The sequence below is a fragment of the Euprymna scolopes genome, chromosome 7 (assembly GCF_053919585.1).
Source record: "Euprymna scolopes isolate OS-2025 chromosome 7, ASM5391958v1, whole genome shotgun sequence".
Classification (NCBI taxonomy): Eukaryota; Metazoa; Mollusca; class Cephalopoda; order Sepiida; family Sepiolidae; genus Euprymna; species Euprymna scolopes.
The window spans coordinates 64,705,912-64,729,971 of NC_136488.1; the positions used below are offsets into that span (position 1 = coordinate 64,705,912).

The following is a 24,060-nucleotide window of genomic DNA, read 5'->3' on the forward strand; positions in this document are numbered from 1 at the left end:
CGATTATAGCTGTAAGAACTCAAGTTATATATAAATACATTCTTTTTTTCTTCATAAGTTTTGGTTTCGGTTTCGATTGAAGTTGATGCATCCAAGCCATATGGATATATTTTTATTTTTGAAATCACAGGTTTATAATATACAAGAATGGATCGAAAATTGATTCTTATAGTAATATATACGAAATCTGTATAAATTAAAATATCATATTTAAGCATAATTTACGACCAGGCTATGCAGGGCGTCCCTGCTAGCTTAGATATATACTTTTTCAGTTTTAACAAAAGAACTACAATAATACCAGGGTGTCTCCATTTACGCTGAACATCCACAAAAATGCCAACATCAATATATTGCATATGAAAGAGTCCACTGTGGAATTTCCACAGGTCCCGCTAGTTATTATTTTTATTATTATTATTATTATTATTATTATTATTATTATTATTATTATTATTGTTATTATTATTATTATTATTATTATTATTATTATTGGTATTTTGGATGGATAATGGTATTTTTTTCTATCGACAATCTAATTAGGGAATTCGTAATTAATAAGGGTTTCTTTCATATGAGTAAAGTCATCAAATGAGTAAATTCTCGTAGAAGAGATTAGTTTTGTGCGGTTATATATATAATGATTTTAACAGCTTGTTAAAAGGAGTTACACATAGCGACTTCTGAAGTACAAATAATAATTCGAAAGGCTTAATATAGTCGATATTTACTAAGCAATTTAGAATCTGTATTATTTTATGAAATCTATGAGTCAAAATTAATAAAATGAGATAAATAAAACACCTGCTCTTTTTTCTACCAACAAAATAAACATTCCTTTTCTTAGGAACGTGTTGCATAGTCAGAGGATCGGTCGTCAAAAATTGTAAGTTCCTAGGTCTAACAATTTAAAAGCAGTTAGCAAGCACGCAAATAGATACAAAGGCGGGTCTATGTCTTTCATATTTGTGAGATTACCATTCTTTCTAGTGCTTTGCGTCGATGTAATACACGAAGAGAGTGCAAGCAATAGCCGAGTAGTGATGTTAATGGCACTAATGATATTTGGGAACGTTGTAAGCGTGGTTGGGTTAGGGGGAGGGGGACAAGGGTGCAAGAGTGAGGAAAAGATTGATGAGGTTCAGCTGTTTTGTTAGGAAAGTTCAAGAGAAAGAGAAAAAAGATTAATGGATGTAATGCAAAGAATAAAGGTACGTATTTGAAGAGGAAGAAAGAAATGAACAGAAAGAAAAATAGAGACGGAATCACAAGCAAAAGGAGAAGACGAAAAAGAAACGTTTAGTGAATTAATTAGAAGAAAAAAAATCAACGAAGAAATAAAATAAAGAAAGAAATAATGAAGATTTAAAACGTTGGTTGTTTTTTTTTTGTTTTACGGCATATCAACCCTTTTCAGGTTACTTAATATCAAATCCAGTGATTTCGAAGAACAATTTTTTAATAGAGTATATATATATATTTTTTTTAAAAGTCGGTTTCTATTTAACCCATAGTTGAGACCCTAACAGGTATTACAAGTCCGGGTCAGAGTGGGCCTGGGAGCAATGGCAATTAAAGGGTGGCTCCACACACCCCAAAGCCCGCCAGCTGGGGCCTCACCATCGGTCATATCCAGGATCAAGATTTAAAAGGAAATTAAAAAAACAAAACAAAATAAGATCAATGAATGCAATAAAAAAAAAACGTATGGCACGTAGGAGAGGAGAAAAAAGAACAAAAAAGAAAGAAGAAAAAAGATATGCTCCGTAAATGGGGTTAAATGAATAAATGATCATAGAGTTAATTAAAAAGGAAAGAAACGGGTGTAATAAGAAGAAGAAAGAAAGAAAAAGAATAAATGCGATGTGAAGAATAAAGTAACTGAAAGAAAAGAAAAATAAAGAAAAAAAACAAAAAGGAAGAAGCAGCGAAAGAGCAAGAAGTACGGGAGAGTAAAACGCGAAATTATAAGACAAAGCTACTAATGAGAAAAAATAGAGAAGGAAACATTAATAATCAGAAGAGCGTTAAGAAAAAACAAAAACAAAAACGAAGAACTGAAAGAAAAGGAAGATGCAAACTGATATATTACATTTTATTTATCTGTCTATTGTTTTATTTACTAGCAGAGTAGCACTCGGCCTTACCCGGTCGTAAACTACGCTCAAATATATTTTAATTCATGCAGAGTTTTTATTTATTATTACAAAGCCAATCATCCATTAAATATTATATTATCCATAATATATAGTACTGATTTCAAAAGATTAAACAAAAAATCTAACTTAGGTGCTATCTGATACGAACGTACCAGCCGCGTTTCCTATCACTAGATATATAATAAAGATTTTTAATTAAAATACTTCAAGCTATGAATGAACCCGCGCATGCGCAAAAGTAATAGAAATATATCGGCAAGTTGAAATGCAAAATGTTCATTTCAACTTGCCGATATATGTTTGTATGCGTTATTCATAAATCCAAACAAAGATTTTACTCGTTATAAACCATCCTTGGTGTATGGTTATTATTCGCTCTAATTTCAATGTTATATAACTAGTAGTTCAATAGTTTATCGGTTAAATATTTTCACACAGGCACACATAGATCCATCTACTTTTTTTTTTATTTATATCGATTTGTCTATCAATCTTCTTGCATTATTTATAATGAGACCTCTTGCAAAGGTCTTCCATCTGTGTAACAGGTTACCACTTTACTGCGTTTCAACAAACTACAACATAGTCGCTTTCAAATACAATGTGAATAAGTACTTACTAAGAACTTTTCCATAAAAGATCAAACGCAATTCATTGCATTAATCTTTTTCGGCTGTCAATCGACCCATCCCATTAACTCTAGAAAAGAGTAAACTATTTCTTTTAAAATATACATTGATGCTCTTTATATTTTTTATGGCACTTTGGACTTTTGGCTAAGATAAAAATATGTCTTTTCTACATCATCCCTATTTCTCACCGAAGGTTTTCACATAATTACCTCCCTTGAAAACATTACAAATATGCACATGCAACAGGAAAAAAAATGTCGTTTATATTATAAATAGATATGTTTATCTCCTTCCCTAGCGTTCACAGTTTATTGTCTGCATTCTTTTCGGTTTGTTTGTTCATTTATTTCGTAATTTAGTCTTTTATCAATCCCGCTTTTTATTTATACGGCGTTATTTTTATTTTCGTCGCACTTCTTTCTTTATGTATCCATCTTATTCTGTTCATTGCACATATTCACTTCGGCATTACACATGTTCAATTGTGTTCGCATGCGTGAGACGGGCTTGTGCCAATTATTTTTATTACATCGGTTTTACATGGGAAAATTCAAGCACGTTTATTGTAAGGGTGAGAATACAAGACCTGATCATTCTCTACTTACACAAAATGTAAATGCCAGTTATATGTTTCGACACTATGGACAATAGACGTCACATGTGAATTGACAGTGCGTTTTACTTGTTTGTAGTAAGCTGAAATATCTCCGCACAATGATGTAGAAAAGTGCAGGTCAGGCGGTTTAGCCGTTTAGGTTGATGCAATAATCCGACCCGGACTCCGTAAGCAAGTAGGATCATTAGTCTTTTCTCTAATGCCTCCTCAGAAATGAAAACTCCTTTTTTAAATTCAATTTTTACCCCAAACAAGGCACAGTGCCACCTTGAAGTGGGGGACTAAGGAAGATGAGTAGCAAGATGGCTGTTCACATTACACTTGAGCTTCTGCACGTCAGTACAGTTGGGAAAGAAGAATCCTGGAAGGGAGTTCCAAAGTCTAACAGTTATGGGGAAGAAACTATTGGAGTAGAAAGCTTTCTTACACCTAGGGATCTCTATTGTGAAGAAGTGGGATTTAGCTGCTTGGGTTTGTCGGTGGTATTCACATCTAGGGGGTACAAGTGCTTGTAGTTCGTCAGAGCATCCGGCATATAAGTTTACGAACTTATTTATTTCATAATAACAGAGCATATAGTATAGTTTTATATTTGTTTCTGCGCTTATCATGCTTACACCACTTCATTGAGTAATATCATCCCCGTCGCCTGTGTTGTAAAGTTCAGGTCAGTCGGTTTACCTGTCTATATAAAGGACACATTCGACTCTTAATCCATAGACAAATGGTTGTCTTTTATTTCCTAATCAAAAATTAAAGTCGTTTTAAGTAACTTAATCATGTTATAAGAATAGACTTCACGATAATGCGACGTAGCTTTTACATTTCCTACTCGGGCATCATACTTGCACCAGTTTATTCTGTAACAAAAGCAACTTTATGAGTTTAATTTTAAAAACCTATTCCCTTACGATGTTTGCTTCGTTATTGAGATTTTGCTGTGTTTAATATAAATAGATACGTTGTCATTATATATCTTATGAATTGGGTTCCCAGTGTAGGGTTCACACATATATGAGAGTTTTGGAGTCAGCAAGTATGCAATAAAATGTCATCCTAACCTGACGCTACATGGCTCAATGAGGAAAGGAGTGAGAATGGAAAAAAGTTTAATGTTTTATGAGAAGAACACTACTAGACAATATTCACACATAAACTGTAAATTCCTGGGCCAAGTGTCTGAAATATACGTGGCTGGTATGCACCTTAACAGCTGACAGATTGAAACAACCGAATAAAATTTCTTTATGTCAATATTTTTCTTATTCTCTTGTTAAGTGGAACTTTAATTTCAGCGATCATGTAAATAAATACTGTCTAAGTGACGAAGTATTGTTGTAGTAGAACGTGGGAGAGATTAGGTATGTTTAGCACGTCAACATATTTTATTCCGTTTTGACTTATGAAACGTTAGATCCCTTTTGAGAGGGGAGGTAATGTACCGGTTGTCAGGATTTTTAAAAAGGTGACAAAAAAACAAACAAACAAACAAACAAACAAACAAACAAAACAATCGACACCTATAACACTATTTTTGCATTAGTTGAAATACTTAATGATGATCGATGGATTCTAAAAAATGCTAAATCTCGATTGGTTATTGATACAGGAATCATCAACTCGGAAAGAGTCGCCCCAAAACTCGAGCACCTTCTTGCGTAGGATACATAAGCAAAACGCTAAACACAACAATCAGAGAAAGAGAGAGAGAGAGAGAGAGAGAGAGAGAGAGAGAGAGAGAGAGAGAGAGAGATTGAACTTGATAAACGAACCCTTGTCAGTCACAAGACGGTGTTATTAACTATGGCACAGACAATATATTGAGGCGTTTATCATAAACAACAAGGCCGATAGCCATTAGTTGCGTACTCTCGTGTAATGAATAAATGCGTGAATGTAGGATTGACATGAAATTCTTAAAGATAAACTAAAATGACCGAAAAATGGGCTGAAATGACTTAAATAAATAAAAAGTAAATGACTTTAATGAACTTAAGGATGAACTGAATGACCTTAAGAATGACTTGAATTCTTAAAAAATAACTGGAGTCCTTCAAAAACAACTTGAATGATCTGGTGAATGACTTGAATGGCTTTGAGACTGACTGGTTGTGAAGTCGGTGATCATTTTACATTAAATAAATACAAAAAATGATCCCCCACTTTATATCACAAAGTTACAAACATAAGTACAGCATGTAGTAAGAATAGATACTACACTTTGGTCTTGGCCAAAAGGCCAAAAAAGGGTATTTATTTGCTTCCCCACCGAGCAAATTAGGCACAACGCCAATTTTTAATGTGAGGAGTGAAGGGGAAATGGGCCCCCCCGGGGAGTAGGGGAGCTTGATAGTGATACTTGGTATGAAGGGTTGTCCCTACATTGACCAAGACTTACATGTGGGGTTGCTCCCACATATGGTCTTTGCTTGCAGTATCTGCCGGAACAGATACTACACTTTGAGATATTAAATACTTTATTCATGTTAAAAATACATTGAAAATCAACAATGAACAAAAAACTTAGGCACATGGCCAACTCAAAAGAGGGGATTGTGGGGGTTGTTGATCATCCTTGTCTAAACAAAATCAAAGGTTTCTCCCAGCTAGTATCTTCTTTCACCATAATACCGCACTCATCCTTTCATACTGGGGGGCGTCCTACTTAACTCCTAATTTTTAAAACATTTTTTATTGACGTGTAAAAACAAAAAAAGATAACAATAAAAATGGTACAAAAAATCATTTGTGTCGAGGGCGGGGGAAAAAACAAAAGGTGATTAGTAGGACCCTCCCAACCCTGTCTAGTTGATAGACTGCCCGTTCCACTAGGTTTGTAAAAGGAACCTCGCTTCTGCGGGCCAGTCTCTAAGTGAGGATGCCCTCTAGATGCGGGTGAATGGAGAAAAGAAAATTTGGTGGGTAAGGGATAGGGGGTTAGTTTGTATTTCTTTCTCTCCAAGATGGGTGAAATTTAGAGGAAGGGGTGAAAACAAAAATTGAAAATAGGAGGGGGTGGGTATCTTGGAGGATTCATAACCGGGGAAAGATGGAACACACCCCCAGCTAGCTGAGAGGCTACTTGTTTGATTTTTACGGAACTATGCGTTCCACACCTAGGCGGGGAACACGTATTCAAATTTGGCTCCTTTTCTTACACACAGACTTGCTACATGTATCCATCTTCTGTCAAATGCCGCGCGATGCAGTCTTCTTCTATCACATCTGATCTTCACCCGTAGTTGGTGTTTAAAGAAAGCGATCAGATCCTGATCAGAAAAAGACACCCCTGGGCAACCTTGCAGACGCGACGTTCAAATCACCATTCTCGCCATGGCCAGGATCGTAACGTAGATCATTTGTCTTTCCCGGTTCCACGGCGGCCTCTCCTTGTCCACAACATTGGATACGGTAATTGGGCAAGGATGCTTAGGATCGATGCAGGCCGTCACATCGCTGACATATGACCAGAATCGGCAGAGTTCGCGGCAATCGAAGAAAGCGTGATTAACCGTTTCTACGGTCGTTGTCCTACAACGGGGGCAATCAGGCGATTCCAAAAACCTGGAACTACATTGTATTTTGTTGAGTGGAAGTGCATTTCGGGCCAATCGCCAGGTTAGAGAGAACTCCGAATTGTTCAAATGACTCGAACCTAGCGCCTAGCTTCACGCGGATCGGATCTCACTCTACTGCCAACCCAAACGCGCGCACAGCGGGTCGTCGGCGGCTCCCTTCACAAGATCCTTGTGGAGTTCCCTACGGGTAGCAATCACAAGGTCGCTAGACCTTGGAAGTCGTTTTAGCGTGGCTCGGCACTCTTTCATGTAGTCAGATTCTCCTCACGGCCTGCGACGGCTCTCGATAGATGGGTCGAGAATGAGGTCGGGGAAGGCGGCAGTAACCACGGGGTGCCACGGTTGGTCATCTTGCATATAGTGGCTCAGGAAGGCCAGCTTCTCAGCTTCTCAATGACACTTCAAGTCCGGCATTCCCAAGCCTCCCTCACACGAACGTTGAATACAGACCTGTCTGCTCACCCAGTGTCTTCCTCTGTCCCAAAGAAGCAAGGACAAGAGTTCAATGAGAGCTGTTAGGTATTGTGCAGGCAGGGGAATACGGCCAATCGGTAAATGATGAGAAGAAAGACGTAAGTGGCGCATGCCTCAGCTCTACCCTTTAAGGAAAGTTTCCTAGGAAGCCACGAATTGACTGCAGCCTCCCCCTTTGACTGTACCTCCAACCAATTTTTGTTAAGCTGGAGACCCGGTCCAAACCACACGCCGAGGATCTGAACTGGGCCATCCGTCTAGCTAAAGGGCGCCGGGAGGTTGGCGTTGCCATTCCAGGCGTCCAACCACAGTCCTACCGACTTGCTGGGGTTTATCTTGGTCCCTGTAATTCTTTCGTACTGAGCGAGTGCCTCGACACGATCTCGATGTCTCTGAAGCTCGACACAAAGACCGTGACATTATCGGCGAACGCGGATACCTTGGCGGCTTAGCTACCAAGTATTGCAATTCCGCGCAGGGCAGAATTTGCCTCCCCATGTCTCACCTTGTAGAGGAGGGGCTCCAAAGCCAGGACATAGAGCAGGGGCGACAGCAGACAACCCTGACGAACCGACAAAGAGATAACAAAGGGTTTCGAGCGCTTTCCGTTGACTTGCACGACGGCTGTGTGCTGTTGATACATCACGGAGATCCACTTGCAGAAGTCCGGTTTAAACCTGCGGCCTCTAAGACAGATGCCAAGAAACGATGGTCGACCCTATCAAAAGCTTTGGACTGATCTAAGTTGATCAGCGCGGCTTCCATGTCGTCATCTATCCCTCCCTCTAGGATCGTGCGTATCAGGTGCAAGTTGTTCTGAATTGATCTTCCCTTCACAACGTAGTTCTGTTCCGGTTCAATCAACTCGCCGATAATAACCTGCAGCTGAATCGACAGGACCTTAGCCAAAATCTTCAACTCTGTGTTTAGTAGAGTTATGGACCTGTAATCGTCTAACTCTTCCCCGCCATGCCCGCCACCTTTCCTCGGCAATGTTATCACTCCCCTGGTGAATTATGGTTATCCAGGGCGAGCCATAAATGGTATGAAGAGATAATGTATTTTCTCTCTGTCTATTTTTTGTTATATCTCGTCTTTTAAAACGAGTCGTTGTTCGCACCTAAAATCACCAACAATTACCACCCTCTCCACAATTTAAAGTCTTAAATTGCCACTCGACAAGCAAAGCATCTTTAATTCGATAAATGTTCATCTGTATCGTCACAACACTGAATAAGGTTTTCATTTGTGCTCTAAGTTTTAAATGAGTTAACTAGTTATATATTAAATGATGTACATAGGGGAAGTCTCGCGTTACTCTGATGTCAGAGTGCAATTTGAGAGAGTTGATATATACATCTATATCTATATCTATCAATATATATATATATATATATATATACATAGAGAGAGAGAGAAAGAAAGAGAGAGGGAGAGAGAGAATCAAGAAGCAAGAATTGTGTTTATAAGCTAAAAGCTCCTGCAAACTTAAAAATAAATATTAATATTAATATTTATATAGTAACCCCAACGAAATAAAAATAATCAATACAATCAAAGTAGGAAATAGAGCTTTTCATATAAAAGAACACAATTACAGGCTGTAAATTAGAATATACAAGAATTTATTGTTCAACAGGATACTCAAAAGTATTAATATTCATATTTTAATATCCGTTCGGAGGTACCTTCAGTAAGTTTCCAGACATTTTTCGTATACATACTTTTATTGTTAGTATACACATGAAACTCTAGTCCACTTCGAAGTAATCTCCTCTGGCTGCAATGCACTTGCACCATACAACAACTTCTGGAAGACGCTATGGAAGTCCTCTTCTATGGGCGTGTTATGACCCTCGTTCATCTTCTCAATTCTTTCATAAAAGCAACCACTAAGGTTTTTCTTGAGCTTAGGGATAACTAAAACTCAAAGAGAACAATATACAGAGTGTGAGAAACTGTCTTGAGGCATATCTTAGTCCTATTGAGGCATATCTTAGTCCAATATTCTGTGACGATGGATGGAGTTGTGGGCTGCACCTTTCCGACAAACCTCGCGCAAATCATTTGCAACCTCAATCACTCGCGAATAATTTTGTGTACAGTTCCCACACTGACATCAAACTGTGCATTTATTGTCTCGATAGATACTCTACGGTCCTTATCCATGATATTCTTTATTTAGTCAATCAACTCTAGTGTTCTGATTTCCTTACACCCCTTACACTTCTCACGGACTCCCTGCCTTTCTTGAAACTCTTATGCTACTCAGGAACCGATGCACGATTCATACAAGATGGTCCAAAAGCAGTATGAAGGGTTCCATAGGTTTCTGTGGCATTCTTCCAAGTTGAAAACAGAATCTTTTGCATATTGAGCTTCTAAAGTGTCTTCACGTCCAGATTGCATTTTTGAAATTCACCAGCTGTGACAATCAAGCTTTTGTAGGGGGTATTCCAATTCCCGCTGTAGCTGTTCATTGTAAACTGGAATCATAAGAATTGGTTAGTTATCTTAGATGTATAGTTATAACTTACTGAATTTTCAAGAATCTACGACAATTTTAAATGCATGTACGAAATAAGTCTGGAAACTTATTGAAGCCTCTTTGTATATATATATATATATATATATATATATATATATATATATATATATATGTGTGTGTGTGTGTGTGTGTGTGTGCATTAGTATTTACTTTATTTACTTAATGCGTGGCACTTTAACAGAAAACACCCTAATGAAAAGCTGTAAAGAAGGCCAACTACAACTATCCCTCTTCTACAATATTTTTAACAAGCATACAATTCTTAACCACCAACCAATCAAAGCTATTATTAACTTTATTGCTTAACTTCACGCCGTTCTCTATTCTTCCCAATCAGACAATAACTTTACACTAAATGATTGGCACGCCTTAATTTCATAAGCATGTCAACCATATCAATATTGAATCTAGGTTCAAGTATGAAAAATATCACGAGACCAATTCGACGAAATATAGACTCATGTTGCTTTTTTATTATTAAATTACGAATAAATGGATGCGATTAAAATTCTGTATGAAGAATCTGTATTATTTCATTGACCCCTAAATTAAAAAATATACTAAACTGTAGAAACAAAGAAACTACAAACCACAGACATAGATTGACTTTCGCTTACTTAATACTTACTATAAAATACTATATATTAAATCTAAACACTTTATTGAAGAATGGTATTTCCTTTTCTTTATATATATACATACTATAATTATTTTTAATCTACAGTCACTAGTATTTAATACATTCGGGGATCATTAATGCAGGGTGTCACGATTACCGGCGATCGGGATATTCGAACGTGGTCACGAAGCCATCTCTGACACCATTAGCAAGGAACAAACCGCTCAGCCAACATTAAAAGCGATATATAGTCGAAATTAATATCTATATATAGCGTAAATGTCACTCAAGACGACCGAATGTGATTGTAATGATTATTACATCATTATTTGCGCACGTGGGCGTAAGTGACCGACTTATTTTATTTAATCGTAAAGTGTTCGATAATAAGAACCGAGTTCTTAAAGGGATTGACATAATTATTCCTATAATCATTTTTAATATCTATAGACAATAGTGTTTTACCATACAAATACAAAAAAAACAAACAAACAAAAAAACAAAAACAAATGACACTGATAGTGGAGGAAAATCATCTTAACAACATGAATAATTAATTAATCCGAAGCAGAAAAAAAACAAAACAAAAAATAACAACAACAAAAAATAGATCTGATATCTGAAGCGTTTTTGTTCTTGTTTTCTTTTTTAAAAATGGTTTGGGCAGCCATGATTAAATATACTGCTTTGTTTTTAAATTCCCCAAACGGTTTATCTATGGTAAACCACTGCTAATCCCTAAAATAGTATTAGGACCAGTGTGAAGTCTTGGAAGCAAAATAATACAGTAAATACAAGCAAAATTGTTTTCCAACGAAATACTTGGCATTAAGAGTTTTTTTTTTTTTAATATCTTTATACGTATACTGTCTATTTATTACATCCATCCTGTATTTACATCGTTTGATCCCACGCTTTATATCAAACGTCGTTGAAAAGAAGGCGGGAGAAATAGAGAGTGTGTATCAGAAAGAGAGAGGCAGAGAGAGACAAACAGAAAAACAGACAAACAGAGAGAGAGAGAGAGAGAGAGAGAGAGAGAAAGAGAGAGCGAGAGAGATTTTTATATTTCATTACGTAATTATTTTTGTTTTAGTATTTACTTTAACAGTGCGTGCTGTTGTCGACTTTCTCTCTTTTTTTTCTCTCTCTCTTACTCTCTCTCTCTCCCTTTCTCGCTCTCTCTATCTATATATATTAGATTTCTCTCAGTTTATTCATCTACCTGTTTTTCTGCCCGTTTCACTGTAGTCGCTGTAGTGGATGGGGAAAAATGGATGGCAACACTTAATGATGTCAAAACTAAGCGTCTTTCCTTTATCATTTACGAGAAACCTTTCTAACTACCAATTGCTCAGACTAAAATACGATACCTAAAATCTCTTCGTTCAAACTCCTCGGCTAAGCATCCACACGCAACGTGAGTTAGAATAAATGCACTGAAGACATTGCCAAGGTTGCTGCGAAGATAATGGGCTCTCTCTACAGTGCTAGAAAATTACTAAAACCTGAGATTATCCTATATATCCACAAAGCCACAATTCACCCATGCTTGGAGTATTGTTGCCACATCTTGTCTAGTGCATCTACATCGACTCCCTCGCTCTCAAACAAAGTCCAAGAAAATGTCTCAGACATAATAAGTCACACACTGTCAAACAAACTCAACCACTTTACCATCGTCCCAAATGCTGCTTCCTGTGTCCTTTTGTGTCAAATATTTTAATGGAAACTGCTCTAACACTTAGCGCCTGTGCTCCCTCGACGTAAATCCTTCCGAATTAATCGACAAGCTTCAAAATCTCACCATTCATTATAGAAATCCTTAGATACCGGGAAGATTTCTAATCTAATAATGTCTTCTGTTGAATTGCTAGATTGGAATTCCCTCTCTGTTTCCTGCTTCCCTGAATGCACTGACATGCAGACATTCAAGTGTAACGTGAACAGACAATTCGCCGCACAATTCCCTACATCATGCTCTTGTAAATATCGTCCCAAATAACACCCCCTTACGTGCAAGAGCCAATGTGCTTTGTTTGCGATAAATAACATTAACAAAAATGGTACTTGTACAGGGAAGGTGCCGTACTATTTTTTTTATAGTAACTTCAGGTTAAAGTAAAGTTTTGTAGAATATTTTGTTTATTAAATCTTTAAGTAAAAGTAGCGAATATTTACAAAGCACTCATGCCGAGAATGTTTTACTAAATAATAACCGCTGTTTCCGCTCTGTATCTTCTCTATATATAAGTACAAAAAAAAAAAAAAGAAAAAAAAAGAAAAAAACTCAACTGAAGTATGATTTCATTATGTTTTTATTATATGTTTTTCAATATTTGTTAATACATGTACACGGATAGCGGTTTGTAGTATTATGCGATATACTTATAGCAAGTAAACGATAGAGAAACGCATGTGCCTCGTTTTCGAGGATAATCATGTAAATCAAGCAGACACGTTTCTGTGTAGCTTATTTTAATACTATTTACATAGAGATAGAGATAAAATATATATACATATGTAGACAGTGTGTGCATGACAGAAAAAGAAAGAGATAGAATGAATAAAACAAGCAGACATTCACAAACACGTAAACAAGGAAGGTAAATATAAACAAACAAATAAATAAGAAATAAATACTGAATGAACGCGAAACACAAAAAAGCCAAGAGAATAGGTGGATTAGAGTTGATTAAGAAAACAATGGAGGAAGTGAGGAGTGAGAGCGCGAACCAATTAAATCATGCCAAGATCACAACTCATCAGACATTTTGTTAAGTGATTAGTTACATTAAATGGCGGCGGCCGGGTAGGGAGTGAGTGGGCTAAACAAATTAACAACTATGGACTTTTTTCCTGTTGTACACACACATACATACGCACACACACGTACACACACATACACACGCATGCACACAGATTTCCACACCTATTAGCTTATTTATATTTTACTAGCAAGTTCATTAAGCGAAATTAGTTCTCTCATTTTTTTGTATATGTATGCATTCTTTTTTTTATTGAAAAGATCGTGATATCATGAGTACACCCTTAACCTATTTCCTGAATAGAGCCCGCAATTTTCATTTTTCGTCGTATATTCTATAAGTAAAGTTTTGGGACCTCTTCTTTTTTTAACAGAGCTTTCTTATATATATATATATATATATATATATATATATATATATATATATATATATATATATATATAAAGATGAAGGTCTGTGTGTGCGTGTGGTCACGAATAGGCTGCTATATGGTTGACTATTTTAAAAAACTGATTGCATATAATGATAGAAGATGTATCGAGACACAGGAACGAGTACGTTTGATCTGGCAGAACAGTGGTTCATTAAAATTGTGGGGTTTGCGTTCGCGCCTGGTCCACAAAGTATGGAAATAAAAAATTTAGAAATTAAAAAAAAAAAAACGTTTACAAGTGTTTTTGATATAGATGTACATAATAATACTTTGATAAGTATGTGTTAACTTAAATAGGGATGGTATAAGAAAATTGTGGGGTCTGCGTTCGCGTCTGGCCTCCATAGAATGGAAATATGCACAAACTTTAATAAAGATTTTTGTATCTATCTGCATAAGTATACTTTGATAATTATGTTTCAGTTTGAGGAAATATGGCATAATAAAATTATGAGGTATTCGTTCGTACCTGACCTCCAAAGAATGGAAATATATCACAAAGTTTAACAAGGTTTTTTAATATAGATCCACAGAATATTGTGATAAGTGTTTCAGAGTGAACAGGTATGGTATAATAAATTATGGGGTTTATCTATTTTATTTTTACTTTCATCATATTTTGCTTTGGTTTTGATACCCCCAAATTAAACCCAAATTTACAACCCTTCCTTTTCATAACGTATCATACTTTCATAAATCAGAGTCAATTTTTTGTAGGCTGTTTTTGAACCCAGTCAACGACGGGTACTTTTGCTAGTGTATGTATATATATATATATATATATATATATATATATGCGTGTAAGTATATATATATGCATGTGTGTATGCGTTATATATATATGTATATATATATAACGCATACACACATTATATATCTACACACGTATATATATATACATATATATATATATACAGACATGTCTGTATATATATATATATATATATATATATATATATATATATATATATATATATATATATATATATATATACAAGCAAAAGTACCCGTGGTTGACTGGGTTCAAAAACAGGAAATGGATTCGTATTTATGAAAGTATGATACGTTATGAAAAGGAAGCGTTGTAAAGAGATAGCTTCGAATTTGGGGGTATCAAAACCAAAGCAAAATATGATGAAAGTAAAAATAAATTAGATAAACCCCATAATTTATTATACCATACATGTTCACTCTGAAACCCTTATCACACTATTCTGTGGATCTATATTAAAAAACCTTGTTAAACTTTGTGACATATTTTCATTCTATGGAGGTTAGGCGCGAACGAACACCCGATAATTCTATTATACCATATTTGCTCAAGCTGAAACATAATTATCAAAGTATACTTACGCAGATAGATATGAAAAGTCTTTATTATAGTTTGTGCCTATTTTCATTCTATGGAGGTCAGGCGCGAACGCAGACCCCACAATCTGATTATACCATCCCTATTTAAGTTAAAACATACTTATCAAAGTATTATTATGTACATCTATATCAAAAACACTTGTAAACGTTTTCTTTTAATTTTTATATTTTTTATTTCCATATTTGTGGACCAGGCGCGCTCGCAGACCCCACAATTTTAATGAATCATCATTATGACAGACCAAACATACCCATTCCTGTGTCTCGATACATCTTCTATCATTATATGTGATCAGCTTTCTATAATAGTCAACCATATTTTATATATATATATATATATATATATATATATATATATATATATATATATATATATCTTAAATATGATGGGCGGAAGTCTCTCGAGAGCTCTTTCAGCTACCATCTCATCAGGAGAAAATCGATAGCGTAAAAATAATACTATGTCGAAAGTAAAGACTTCTGATGGGAAACTATTGAATGTGCCAAAAAGACACGGAGACACTAAAATAAAGTTTATTAACGTTTAAAAAACGATTAAAATATTGACACAACGAGGGGAGGGGACGGGAGAAAAGATTCACAGTTCCCCAAAGAGAAACAATGCGTTAGATGTTTCTTTCTGCCGGCACAAAGAAGGTTTCCGCACCGCAATAGAGTCAGACTCCAAAATCTTTAAATAGTTTCTGGAGTCCGCTCTATGTAGCACCTCGAATCATTCTATTTTATATCTATCGGCACAGCACAGGTTGTCAACCAAATGCTGGCCAGTAGCAGAGTCCAAGGCTGCAGAAGGAGGGAGACTACCAGACCCCATCCTCCCTTGTCTGATCTTCGATGAGACATGCTGGTTTATACGAGTCAAAAGATGCAAGGATGTTCGCCCAACATAACCAGCATCGCACTGGCATTTGCATTGATATACAATATTGTTATTTTGGATGTAAGGCAAACTATCCTTGCGTAAAGAAGGAAATGCAGGTCTCGTAGTATATACCAAATGCAAGGACACAGAATAAAAGCAGTCATAAATACTTATACGAATCTGTTTGGAAAGTCTGTTACTCTTTTCCCCAATCCCCGGTAATTTTAAATAAACCGGGCATTTCAAAGGTCCAAACTTTTTAGGGGATTTAAAATCCGCAACCTATTTGAAAATACAGTCATCAATAAGGTCAACAGAATAACCATTATTGATGAATATTTCCCTGATCTTATCCAGTTCGGCGTCCAATCTGTTAGGTGAACAAATCATCAGGGCTCTATGTACCAAAGTATTAATTAAACTGACCTTACGTGATTTTGGTACAAAGACAACCAGTTCACATATAGGCCAGTAAATGTCGGCTTCCTATAAATTGTAGCGAGAAAGCCCCCCCCCCCCCTTGAACGTTCGACAAGAACATCCACTTTCCATAGTGAACTTTAGAGCTCGATGCAAAGAATTCAACCTATCAAAAAATATCGACGCTTCACTTTGCGATGGAAAAACAGCAAAAGTGTCGTCAACATATCTGAAATATGCAGTGGGTTTTGTTATAGAGTTAAACAGAACGGATTCGTTGTACCTGACGAAAATAATCGCTAAAGTTGGGGCCAACGGACTCCCCATTGAAACCCCGTCAACCTGAGAGTAACTGCCATTTTCTCAACGTAGTCCGATTTGTCCAAAATCACCACTCCTGCACCTTTGTCTGGTTTGCACATATAAATATTGGCATTGGATTTTAACGCTTTCATAGTTTTAAATTGCGTTATGTTCAAGACAAAGTCGCTATAATCAACAGGTGTGTTACTGTATTGGTGATCTAAGGCAACTAAACTAGATTTCATCCCAGATTTTATCTCAGTTGGGAGAACACAACTTCAAAGGTAGAAAATGTTCGCTCTTTATTTATACTGGTTGGGGGAATACAAAAATCCAATCCCTTAGACAGAACTCTATTTTCTATTTCTGGAAGTTCAGTTTTCGAAAGACTGAAAATATGTTTGCTTCCATTACATAGAGCGGACTCCAGAAACCATTTAAAGATTTTGGAGTCTGTCTCTATTGCAGTGCGGAAACCTTCTTTGTGCCGGCATTGTTTCTCTTTGGGGAATTGTGAATCTTTTCTCCCGTTTTTTTTCTTAAAATTTTTTTAACCCTCGTTGTGCCAATATTTTAATCGTTTTTAAACGTTAATAAACTTTATTTTAGTGTCTCCGTGTCTTTTTGGCACATTCAATAGTTCCCCATCAGAAGTCTTTACTTTCGACATAGTATTATTATTTTTATGCTATCGATTTTCTCCTGATGAGATGATAGATGAAAGAGCTCTTGAGAGACTTCCGGCCATTATATTTAAAACTGTATTTAAATTCTGTACCTCTAAACATTTATTTAAATATATATATATATATATATATATATATATATATATATATATAAATTCCAAGATGGCGTAACAAATTGAAAGATGATCGCTACTTCTCTTCCATCTTTCTTTCTTCATCTTTAAATCAATAAGTATCTTTTCTTCTGATGGGTGGTGGGCGGAGTAAATTCAAACATTTACATAATAATTACATGAATGATTCTCCGCTACGAAACAGGTGCGGTCAGGAATTGTGCATTTCAACGCATCTAAGGAAATAAACGGTAAGATGATTAACAACGTGAAATTTAGAACATAGAGTTTTATCATTTAGTTACATTGATCTTCATAAATAAAGAGGCTGGTATAAATAAAATTGAAAATATAATTGCATAAACATATATATAGATATAATATATATATATATATATATATATATATATATATATTATATATATACTCCTAAATATTTATTTTTTTCTTTCCTGATATTCATAATAAAATATCCTTTTTTTCTATTTATTTAAAAAGAAAATATAACTTTCTTATAAATGGGTTGTTGAATTGCATTCATCCGCAAAAGATCTAGCTAATTTGCATATTCATTTATACATTCATTTTAATTAATTCCCTGTTAGTTTTTTTCGGTTTTCTTATGTGATGATAATCTTTAGTTAACTATTACGTGTAATATATTCATGCGGATATAGTGTACATGATTTATACTTGCGTAATATTTGTGTAAAAAAGTTATAGTAAACAAAAAACTCTCTCTATATATGTTTATGTATACCTATATATATTTGTTTAAAAAATTTTGCCTACCAAAATCCTCTGTCAGTTTTGTATCTACAGTCATATAACTTCATATATTGGTTTCGAGCCCATGTGAAGTTTATATTTTCATTTTAGCCAGGAAAAATCAGTGCAAAAGTGTGAAAATTAAAAAAAAAAATGCAATTTCCCAGGTGAAGGTCGAACGACGACATTACGAATATGCATGCGTAACATAATAGCTATTAGTCCATGTTTAAATTTTAAGCCTTGCAGCAAACATGCATTTATAACTCAGGCATTAACGCCAAAGGAAAAAGTGAATTGTAAGCTAAACGTTTTAGTTTCGAGTCTCGGTGGTGCCGCACAAGTAATTCTTTGAAAACTTTTAAAATCATAACTATATATTGGGTCCAATATAATATAATTATAAATACGAAATCTGTATTAATCAAAATATAATATTTAAGCATATTTTACGACCAGGCGATTCGCTAGTATATATATATATATATATATATATATATATATATTATATACATACATATTATATATATATCATATATATATTATATACATATATATACATTATATATATTATATATATTATACATATTATATATATAAATATATATATACTTATATATACATATATATATACACATATATCTACATATATACACATATATATACATATATATACATATATATACATATCTATATATACATATCTATATATACATATCTATCTATCTATCTATCTATATATATATATATATATATATATATATATATATATATATATATACTAATCCATGACGATTAAAAGACCAGGCACGTGCAGTATTTTTATCGCAAAATTAGAATTTTTAAATAAATAAATATTATTTAAAAATTCTAATTTTCGCATCATATAAAAGTCTTCGACAGGGACATTTAGGCAATAATTTTTCGTATTTTTATTACTTGCCATAATAGCTTCGAAAAAAATTTCATTGTACTGAATATATAGTATATATTATAATATAATTCTTTCAATTTATGAATATGAGTAGAAAGTATAATGTATGGATATTTATTTAAAATTCAATATAGACGCTGTCATTCAGTACCAACTTTTCAAGGAATCGCATCAAATGATTTTACAAGAAACAATTACGAAATGTTAGTCATAAGTTCACTATCAATTCTTCTCAATTTCTTGTTTGGTTGAGTAGCCTAGCTCTTTCAATCGACCCCAGAGAAAAAAGATGGATGGTGTTGTCAATACTTCTGGCTGGCCTTTTGTGCGAATCGCGTCGGCCCGTCCAGTTTTCCAGAGACTCGAACATTCAGCCAATTTATATCAATAACAAAGTATGGAGGAGCTCCTTCTTGTATAAAATCAAAATTTCAATATTGTTCTAAGCACTAATAATTGGTAAAATTTTCTCTCAACATAGTGATGTACCTCTTAGTTGTAGTCAAAATAGAAACATTCATTTCGAACGCGCCCTGTTTTATCAAAGAACCTACTGTTGACTTTATACGTCTGGCACTTAATAATAATAATAATAATAATAATAATAATAATAATAATAATAATAATAACATATATATGCGTGTACACACACACACATATATATATCATATACATATACCATCTGTAGACAGATAGAGCAAAAAAGCGGAAGCAGAGTTTCAATACTCAACCTTGTTTGTTAGCAGACTGTGTAAATCAATTACTGGCCTGAAAAGTCACCTTGGGGTTCATGGACGTGGTTTGGAAATCACTGACGATTCAATAAGCAACTGCGGTGATGATGGTCATGAGCATTGCAATAGCTAACGTCTGTTAAGACGAAGCAATTGCAATATAATTATGTATTCGCATAAAAGATTATACGGATATATAGTATTTGATGCATCAATTTTCAGTATTTACTTAAATAGTGCTCAATATGTTAGTAGAGATAGACAGTAAGTCATGGAAATATATTTATAGCAATAAACCTAAAATACTTTGTACTGATATAGTATTTTCTAGTAAAAGTAGACAGATAAAATGAAAAACCTAATATTTGTGCATTATTTAAGAGAGAGAGAGAGAGAGAGAGAGAGAGAGAGAGAGAGAGACGCACAGTGAGTGAAAGGATTATTGGGAGTGTATTATTTGTCCTACGTGCTTACAGAATCTATGCTACTGTTGAGGTGGTTTGTTCACAGTTGGCTAACGTATAGTCCTGTGCTTTCTCACTCTTTGAGAATGGGTTGACTTGTTGCTAACTGCCTGAGGTGCCTCTATCGTGAAGGTTGGCGGGGCGGGGGGGGGAGCTTCCCAGGCATATTTTGCAGGCCATAGTGCTCTACCTCTAGAACGCTGTCTTCTCAAATCCCCATTTCTGACCTTGTGTGATATATTTCTGCCGTGGAAGGAGGTGAACACCAGATTTATAATGTTTGTTTTGTTTTATAGTGTATCAGTCGTTTTTTAGCGTTTTTTAACGACAGATTCAGTCATTATAAACAGCTTTTGTGTTACAAGTTCTGAATATCTTTTAATATATATATATATATATATATATATATATATATATATATATATACTAGCTGTACCCTGCCACGCGTTGCTGTGGCTCAATTTGGTGAAATGGAAAATTCTAATAAAAAGAGAAAATGCATGTTTCTCATATTCTTAGTACATCAATACACTCCAAAAAGTAAAAAAAAAAAAAAGGCGAAAATGAAAAAAAATGGTACTCTTGCAGAATTGGATCCTGATCCTCGGGATTACCGTCAATCATAGCTTGGGCTCGACCAACAATCAGTGGATAAAGCTGAACGTAGCAAAAATGTTTAAACGCTAAATGTTTTTTTTTCTGTATACAAAAATGTGAGTTAGTAATTAATATTTCAGTGATGGGGGTGGGGGTTACTATACACAGATTCGAAAAAGTTGTCCTAAAACAAATAAATGAAAGCAAAGGTAAGGTAAGTTACGTTTCTACCTAACTGGATAATTGTTTAGTGTTTTTATGTAATGTAAAGTGTTTAATCGGCTCGAAAAACAGAAATGGTTGCAGACTCTGTTGAATACGTTAAGTTTGAGAAAGTAAGTTGAAAACAAAAAACTATACAGTACAGTGTCAAAAACCCACCGAATATATGTTACCATGACATAGGCTGACATAATCGGTGGGTTTGTGACAGTATTTTGTATAGTTTTTTTTAGTTTTAACTCACTTTCTCAAACTTAACGTAATTAACAGTGTCCGCCACCATTTGTATCTTTGAAATACACCGATAAACGCTATTTTTCGAGCCGACTAAACGTTACATTAAATGAAAAGGTTTTGTATTACTAAACACAGATACAAAGAAGTTGTCAAAAAAAATATTTAACAAATAAATCTTATCAAAGGCAAGAAAAGTAAATGTTCTACCTAACTGGATAAGATTGTAGTGCTTTTATGTAATGCATAATGTTTAATCGGTTCAAAAACATGCAGTGTTTATTAGTATATTTGAAAAATACAAATGGCGGCAGACTGTATCGCACACGTTAAGTTTGGGGAAATTTTGGGAAAATGAATTTAAACTAAAAAACTATATAAAATACTGTTAGGAACTCACTCAATATATGTTACTGTGACGTAGGCTGACATATAATCAGTGGTTTTAAACTTTTGCTCGATACAGGTGACGACTTTTAAGAGTCCCTTTTAGTGATTACCTGGTTTGAGGATATTATACAACTAAACGGCAAATCTGCCCCCAAAATCCGGTATTATTTTACTTTAAGGCCCGTCTCATGTTCGTATATAACAAAATATTTTATTGTAGATTTCAGTGTACTAAAAACGAATCTGCAAACCGTTTCCATCGCAAAAAGAAAGTTTTCATGATATTCATGAAATTACTTTTTCGAAAAGTGGGTATCACTTTTCAATGTAAATTTAACTTAGAATGAGCACCCACTTTCTGGCCACCTGAGAGAGGGGCATTTTTCTGTGTGCCGCCAAAACACCTCCGCCTCTCCAACCAATTTAAACAGGTAATTTTAAAGGATTTTCTAAGGGTAGAAAGAAAGCCCCCCCCCAAAAAAAAATCGTGGCCACAAAGTGGGTGATCATTTTACGTTAAATTATTATGGAAAAGTTATCCTTCATTTTTTTAAACTAACATTACTTCATATCTTGGAAAATACTCGTTTGCCTTAATTATAAACGTTATTTTCGTTTTCAGCGACCCCGAAAACCTATATGAGTGGTAATTTAAAAGGAATTTTCGAGGGTGGAGTAATTCTTCATATTTACCTTCTTTTTTTTTCCAATAACATAAGAAATTAAGAATTAGACAAATTTCGCCATGAAAACTTTTAAAAATAAAAAATTAATATAAACAAATGGTGCTAGTGCACTTACCAATCCGCGCTAATTTACGTCTGCTGGTCGCTATGGAACTCAACGGCTACCCAAAAAAGTATTTTGACGAACGTGAGACGGGCCTTAATGGAAAGTTTTATCAAAATTTCGGGATGCTTTTTTTTTCTCAATAACATAAGAAATTAAGAATTAGATCCATTTATTTTAGGTAGGCTTCGCCAGGAAAGCTTTTAAAAATAACAAAAAATAAGATAAACAAATGCTGCTAGTGCACTTACCGATCCGCGATATTTTTAAAATCGTATTTCCAAGTTTAATTAAAGTTTTATGATATGTTTTTTTTATTCAATTGTAAGGTTAAAGTACAAAAATATATAGAGAGAATTTAAAAAGTAGGTTTTTTTTTACCCATCTATTAAATAGATAGTTAAATGTTGTAATTCGAAAGTCGTCAACGTGTGGTGCACGTGAAAGGCTTATTTCTACCGGAAATGAAATGGCGCACAGTCTCGCAATTACGAAAAATATTTTTATTTTATTTAATATATTTTTCATAATTTGAGATCTTAATTTATTTTAATAACATGCAAACATTACTTGACTTTACAGATAAATTTTCTGAAAATTTCAATTAAATTGGTAACGTAGAAATATGGTTTAATTCACTTTGAACGAACCAAGAATTACATATATATATATATTAATATATATATATATATATATATATATATATATATATATATATATATATATATATATATATATATACATAAATCTTGATATTGAAAATTAATTCAAATTTAAAACAAAAAAAAACTTATAAACCTATAAGGAATATATACAAAAGTTGAATTGTTCGACAGAAATACAAATGAAACAAGAAAAACCTTATTCCATGGAGTTTCGAAGAATGCAATTTTTCTCATCAGAAAGAAAGAGGTTTGCAAAATATACAATAAATTTTTCAGGTTAATGTATCACAGGAAACAAATAATATGAAGTTTATTATATTTACATAAAAAAGTAATTTAAAAGTTTGAGACAGTTTAAAGGTATTCAAGGAGATGGAAAAATCAAGAAACGGTGCAAAGGGAGACAAGGATATGAAAAAAAAATCCAATGGAAAAGATGGTAAAATCCAAAACAGTAAAAATCCGAAATGAGTTAGACGCAATTTTTTAATGTTGGGAAACAATGTCTTCCCAAAATGGGCACTATATATTTGAATCAAAGTACAAACGTCATGTCTAAAAGGACTTTTGCTGTGTTGACCTCGAACAAAAAAGATGTATACGGCATAATCACATTGACACACCAATTCTTGTTAGATTGGCGAAGTTAAGTAACGTTGA

At 34.3% G+C, this 24,060-nt stretch overlaps 1 protein-coding gene and 1 pseudogene across 3 annotated transcripts in view; both read right to left on the minus strand.

The window, feature by feature from the left end:
- LOC145279773 (uncharacterized) overlaps positions 1 to 24,060 on the minus strand; it is a 360,258-nt gene that overhangs the window by 160,563 nt on the left and 175,635 nt on the right. The window lies entirely within an intron of this gene.
- On the minus strand, positions 5,482 to 5,658 carry LOC145280636 (U2 spliceosomal RNA; annotated as a pseudogene).